The sequence below is a fragment of the Callorhinchus milii genome, unplaced genomic scaffold, assembly GCF_018977255.1.
Source record: "Callorhinchus milii isolate IMCB2004 unplaced genomic scaffold, IMCB_Cmil_1.0 Scaffold30, whole genome shotgun sequence".
NCBI lineage: Eukaryota > Metazoa > Chordata > Chondrichthyes > Chimaeriformes > Callorhinchidae > Callorhinchus > Callorhinchus milii.
The window spans coordinates 1,930,526-1,937,416 of NW_024704771.1; the positions used below are offsets into that span (position 1 = coordinate 1,930,526).

General features: G+C 47.3%; 1 pseudogene; it reads right to left on the bottom strand.

The window, feature by feature from the left end:
* Positions 1 to 675: 675 nt before the first annotated feature.
* LOC103190394 lies at positions 676 to 6,891 on the bottom strand (annotated as a pseudogene).

The following is a 6,891-nucleotide window of genomic DNA, read 5'->3' on the forward strand; positions in this document are numbered from 1 at the left end:
AAGGGGGGATTGTGGGAGACCACTGGTCGACCATTGTTTGAACTCAAAACAAGAAGACCGTATTTGGGCTGTGATAGTGAGCTAAGATATAACCAGCAAACACCGGGTTACAAGCTCTCTGCGGTCATGAGGGTCTGAGGAAGTTGTGCCTGGACTGCAGCTGTTTGCAGGCCTGAATAAAACTTTTTTTAAACTTTCATTCGTCTGAAGACTCTCATTGAAAACAGTATCCAAAAGGATGTGACTGGTGGAGTGCCACAAGCATCAGTCCTTGACCCTCAGCTATTTCCCATCTACATCAACGATCTGGATGAGAACATCGAAGTTAATATATCTAAATTCGCGGATGACACAAAACTAGGAGGAAGTGTCAACACAGAGGACAAGATTTTAAAAAATGCAGCGCGACATAGATAGGTGAGGTGACTGGGCAGGTAGGTGGCAGATGAAGTATAATGTAGGGAAGTGCGAAGTGCACTCCTTCCCCATTTTCCTTCCTCTTCGTTCCCCTTCCTCTTCCTTCCCCATTTTCAGGTCATGCCTGAAGACCTTCATTTTTGACCGTGCACTCCAACCCTCAGCTCCGTTACAAATCCCTGACTGTCCAGCACCTTGGGACGTCCTCCCAACATGAAAGACGCTGTGAAAATCTGCTTTGTTCTGGTTGTTTAGAGTTTAACAGGCTTCTCGGTCTCTCAGCGACCCTGTTAACTCCCTCTCCTCCACAGTCCTCTTCACCACGATGACAGTGATCTCACCGCTGTGGTCGGGCTCCCTCCCTCTGGCCTGCCTCACCACCACTGTCCCCTGCCTGAGGAGCTTCACCAGACCACTGTGCCAGCAGCCAGACAGAGACGGCTCAACTCAAAGTGCAGAGTTAGGGCTGGTCTGGCACAATGCAAACCCAATGGCTTCACGCTGAGGTCTGGGTTTTTTGTTAGGTGGAGAGTGAAAACTGTGTTTTTCAAAAAGAAATGGCAGCCTCTCCCCTCTCCCACCCCGTGGTGAAATACCATGGGCTATCTTCATTGAAACCGACCGTCTGAATCCAAATTGATCTGGTGATCTCTGATGATCTTTTTAATCCTTTGAGATCTCTGATGGCCTCTTCTGATCTCTTGTGATTTTGTGTGATCTCTTGTGATCTCTTATGATTGCTTGTGATCTGCTGTGATCTTGTGCTATCTCTTGTGGTCTCCAGTGATCTTGTGTGATCTCTCACAATCATGTGTGATCTCTTGTGATCTCTCGTGATCTCACGTGATCTCTTATGATATCTTGTGATCTCTCATAATCTCCTTGGTTGCTTGCGATTGATTCCACTTGAAGGAAAGCCCAAATTGGAGGTAATGATCCCTGGCCTGACTCTAGTTTAATGGCCAGTGACGGAGAGATAGATAGACAAGTGAACAGACTCTTAGACTGACTCCTCTTGACTTGTAAAGATCTGTCTCCCCTCAGAGGGGCTACTGTGGGTGGTCGCTGTCAGTGGGAGGTTAAATTGTCCACTTAATATTCAGGGTCATGGAGGATCAAGTAAACCATATTTTCTGCTCCTGGGCCCTCTGCAGCATGGAATGTGTTTCAGCCTTATGGGGAGAGGGCAGGCTCTGCTGTCGAGGTCTTGACACACACTTGGGGGTGGGGGTGTGGGGGGTAGTGGTGGTGGGATGGTGGGTGGAGAGAGGGCAAAGAGAGAAGGTAATGTGGTTGGAAATAGTGCACATTACCCTGCCCACCAGCTCAAGAGAGAGAGAGCGGGCGCCTCACGTCACATCACCTGCCTCTATCGCAAACTAACAGTATGGGATTGCACAGCATGACAACAGCAACCTGTCCAGCGGCCTTCACACTGGGCAGCTTCCCAGAGTGCTCAACAGAGGAGTAGAACACTGAGCCGGGCAGAGAGGGGAGGTGACCGTTGGTGCGGTCACAGAGGAAGGTGTGAGACGTGACAGGGTGAAACGGACGACATGGTACAAGACTGGCTGTAACTGGGGTCAGGGTCAGATATTGTTCTGATCTGTTTCATAGTGAATTCACTTGACAATGTAAGTCTGCAACATTGCTTCCCGAGGGACCTGGTGTTGTGGGGACCAGAGGTGGCAAACTACGACAACAACTTGTATTTACACACTGCCCATCACGTAGGGTAACATCTTGGAGCGCTTCACAGGGATGTGGCTGGAGACTGATCTGGGGGTTGGGGGGGAGGTGACAATAGACATGATCAGTGGGAGGTACTTAGAAGGGACCTGTGGAGTCCTGTAGCTCAGTGGTTAGAGCGCTCGCCTTGCAAGTGAGAGCACCAGGTTCGGTTCCCGGGCAGGGCGAAACCTTAGACAAATCTCCCTACTCCACATCCTCTGTTTATCCATCAGTAAGTAGGAACTCATTTGTTAGTCGATTGTGGTATCGCTTTTCCTTGGGTAATAATCCCTCAAAAACATAAATAATAAAAAAAATTGTGGTCACTCAATTCACGACTGTTTGTGAGACACTGTTTTAAGCAATTGGCTACCGTGTTTTGCCCACAAAAGACACGGTCAATCCAATTCACAATCTATTCTGTGAAGCCCTCTGAGACGTCTCAGCAATGTTATAAGACATTATATCATATGCAAGGGATTCTTATAATTATCATTGAGTCAGAAAGAGGGGGGGAGAGACTGAGTGGCAGAGGGAGGGAGGCCCAGAGATTAGATGTGTAGGCACTGAAGATTCAGCGACTGAGGGTAAGGGGGCAGAGGGGAGGGAGTAGACAGGGTGGGACTGTGTCAAATAAGCTGCGGCGGTGGAGTGATGGGGGGTGTTGTGGGGAGAAGAGGAGTGGGGTTCATCAAGCTCCACCACCGTTCAGTACTCCTGAGATGCAAACCCATGTGAAGGGCGCTGTATAAATAGTAAGTTGTTGTGGGATGTTGACGTGGGTTTTATTTGCCGACAATATACATTCACTCCACTGAGCACTATAAGTGAAGTGCTTGGAAATAATAATAATAATCTTTGCATTTGATATAGGACCTAATCAGGTCTTCGAGACGTCTCAAAGCGCTTCACAGTCTATACTGTAAAGTGTAGTGACTGTATATTTTGTTGCCTATGTTCTGATGTATCAGATGCTGCAGCGAGTGTTCGGATTGTTGCTGGCGTTACCTGTGTACTTTAGCTCACGGCTGGTCACTGTTCGCCTGGATTACAATAAACCTTTCTGTTCTGTATGTGAACCCGTGATATTGTCAACCCCAGACACTGTCACTGAGATCCCAGCCCAGGCTGTGTAGAGATCGAGGAGTCAACGACTGATGCTTCAGTCTGTATTTTGACGTTTTAACAGATTCTACTTTGAACTGAGAGAAAGACAGACCCATCATAGAGAGTGAGAGAGTGGGTGAGACACATGCACAGAGAGAGAGAGATAGAGAGAGATCTATCAGAGAGGGGGAGAGATGATCCATGAGATGTCAGAGATAAATGTGATCTATCAGAGATATCCATGAGGAAGAGAGAGAGACCCATCACAAGGAGACAAACACACACACACACCACATAGCGAGAGAGAGAGAGAGAGAGACAGATATTGACCCTTGAGAGAGAGAGATAGAGAGATCCATCACAGAGAGACACACCCCACACGCACACAAGAGAGAGACCATTCATAGAAAGAGGAGACCATTCATATACTAGGATTATTATTAGGATTATTATTATTGAGGATCAATGGAAATCACTAAAGAACATGATGCAGTGCACAAAGGAAAAGTAATATAGCTAAGTGCAGGAGGGCAAAATAAACAAAACAACAAGGATCAATAGGAAAATAAGATAAAAGATAAAGGTTGTTGGTGATCATATAGCGAAGTGCAGGAGGGCAAGATAAATAAACATACACCAGAATGGATCAATAGGAAAATAAAAAGGGAGACAAAGGAAAGGAAGATTCATAAAGCTCGTAGGATTAATTCCAAAACTCTTCCCCTGTAATTCCCTCCCCTCACAATGTCCCCCGTAATCCCCTCCCCTGTAATCCCCCTGTAATCCCCTCCCCCTTTAATCCCCTCCCCACTGTAATCCCCTCCACACCACATTGTATTCCCATAAACAAGAGACAGAAAATCACATGGAAATTGGTGTAAAACCACATCGTCACATACAATAAACGGCAGATTGTCAGAGGCTCAGAATCAAACCCGGGACGGAAAAGAGGATACATTTTCTCAGTGAAAGTTTGGGTGAAAGTGTGGAGATGAGCCATGTTGTCAGTGTTGTAAAATGACACCTGTCCCCCCTCATAGTCCAGGAACACTCCGACCTTTCTGGGTCCCACTGTCAGGGTCAGGCGGGTGGGGGGTGACGTCAGAGCCTCATAGACCTCGTCCACCAGTCCCACCCCCCAGACCCCACCCTCTGGTGACCAAGTGATTGGTTGTTTCCTGTTGACAGACTCTGTGGCCAATCCCACAGCCCACAATGACTTGTTGCCCACCCGCACCGCCCAGTAATGTCTCCCCGATGTGAAGCCCTCAGATCCCAGGACAATGGGATCGTCACTAAACCTCTTCGGGGAGTGAGGGAGCGGCTGCTCTTCATCTCCGTCTCTCACACTGGTCCGGTCCTCACTCAGGATGAGCCGGGGATGGGCTGTGTCAGGATCCAGAGTCAGAGCGGCCGGAGCTGAGAGAGAGAGAGAAACAACACCAAGTGGAGTGAGGGGGTCCCAGTGCAGTGTGGGGGGGGGGGGGGGGGGGGGGTGCAGGAGTGAGGGCGGGCACTAGGGGGCGGTGTGTGAGTGGGTGGTCAGAGGGTCAGTTGCTGAACACAGGACACACAGCCCTGAGGGTGTCCCGCCGCCAGGCCGCCAGCAGAGGGCGCTGGTGACCGTGTGACTGGAGTCGCTGTTGGTGAAAACGCTCACACAGCGCCACCTGCTGACGTCACGCGGTAACTACAAGAGTACAGAGCTCTGCGCTGTGTTACAGTGACATCTCATCACCAACAATGTTTAATTTAGGATCAGGTGAGTGTCAGATATTCACACACCTTCAGTCTGAGAGTGGGAGACATGTACCTGGGCTGATGCTGTGTATTATCTCTCTCCAGACTGTGTACTGTAGAGGCCCTTTGTATATCCCCACAGGCAGATCCCCCCCAGACACTGACAGCACAAAACCATCAGCACTGATCCTGAAATAGGAGACATTCACATTATAAAGTGAAACTACACTTTGTGATTTGTTTGTGCATTAAATTCTGTGGATATTTTGTAAGAACATTTCATACCTTGTTTTCCAAGAACTTTCCTCCTAAGGAAATGAAACACAGCAAATCTGAACTCACACTGAGACACAACATTGTAAATTGAGACTCAGAGAATAGAATTCTACAGCACGGTTTCTTGTGATTAAGATAATAATAATCTGTGCATTTGGTTTCGCGCCACAGCTGAAGTGATTTGAAGAGGATGTCAGCTTTGCAGGGACACCGCAGGCCCTGGGAGTGACTGACATGTGTTCAGTTTGGTACTGAGTGACAGCAGCAGAGTCGCTATCAGAATATACCAAATAATCAATTAAATCTCTGGGCTGTTTAACAGTCAGACTTTGACTTTCTGCTCCAAACTGTGTGTAACTTTTACGGAACTCAATTATAATTTAGTCTCTTTCCCTGCAGAAAGATCAGAGTCTTTTTCTGTAACTCTTGAGAGATTTTGTTGACAGAATCTAAATTTCTCCAAATCAGTCGCAGATTATTCTCCATTTGGTGTAAAATCTTCTCATCTCGCTCTCTGAGCTCTCGGATTACACACTGCTCTCTCAGTGAGGCTCTTGTGGAGTCCTGTAGCTCAGTGGTTAGAGCACTCGCTTTGCAAGTGAGAGACCTGAGTTCAATTCCAGGCAGAGGGCCAAACCTTGGGCAAGTTTCCTTACCCCACACAGAGCCTAATAATAATCCCTCCAAAACCAAAAACAATAATAAATTGGTCATTTTCAATCCACGACTGTTTGTGGGACATTGCTGTGCGCAATTGGCTGCCGCGTTCGCCCACAAATATACAGTCAATTCACTTTACAGTGTGTTCTGTGAAGCGCTTTGGGACGTCCTCCTGACGTGAAAAGCACTATATCAAATGCAAGGATTATTATTATTTTAGCAAACTCTGCCATGAAGTGGTTCTCCAGACTGTTCGCCTGTTTCTGCAAAATGAAGCGTCAGACATCACAATGCGCACAGTAAAGAGAAACACGACTGAGAGCCCAGACATCAGCCCCGACACAACTTACCTTAACTTGTGAAATCTTTCTTTTCTGTTTAACTTCAGCTTCTAGAGCAGTGGCCTTCCTCTGTGTGAGGGAAACTAAGGAGGATTTTACTTTATCCTGGAATTAAACATAAACACTGAGAAAATTCTTGTTTAAACAAACACAAAATGAGGTAAGACTGAGCACAATTGACAAGCTGGTGTTTTACCTTATAAATCTGAACAGCCTCCTGTATTGGCATGAAGTGGTGATTTCTGTGTTTCTGAGCATCTCTGCAAATCAGACAGATCAATTTCTTGTCCATTTCACAAAACAGCTTCAGTTCCTCCTGATGCTCCTCACAGTGACGCTCACTTTTTCTCGGTGGCGGAGTCAGGCTAAGTCATAGAGCTCTCTCCACCAGTCTCACCAAGGCCCGATTAACCCTCAGATTTCTTTTACAACCCGTCGACATTCAGGACAGGAATTTGTCCCCTGTGTTTCCCAGCTCCGTGTGATACAGGATCGACAGTAATTGTGGCCACAGACCAGGATAACCGGATCAGTAAAGAGATCCAGACAAACAGGACAATTTAACTCCTCGGTCCAGCTCTGATCCTGGTGTCTAAAAGTCATATTCACCTTCAGTTCT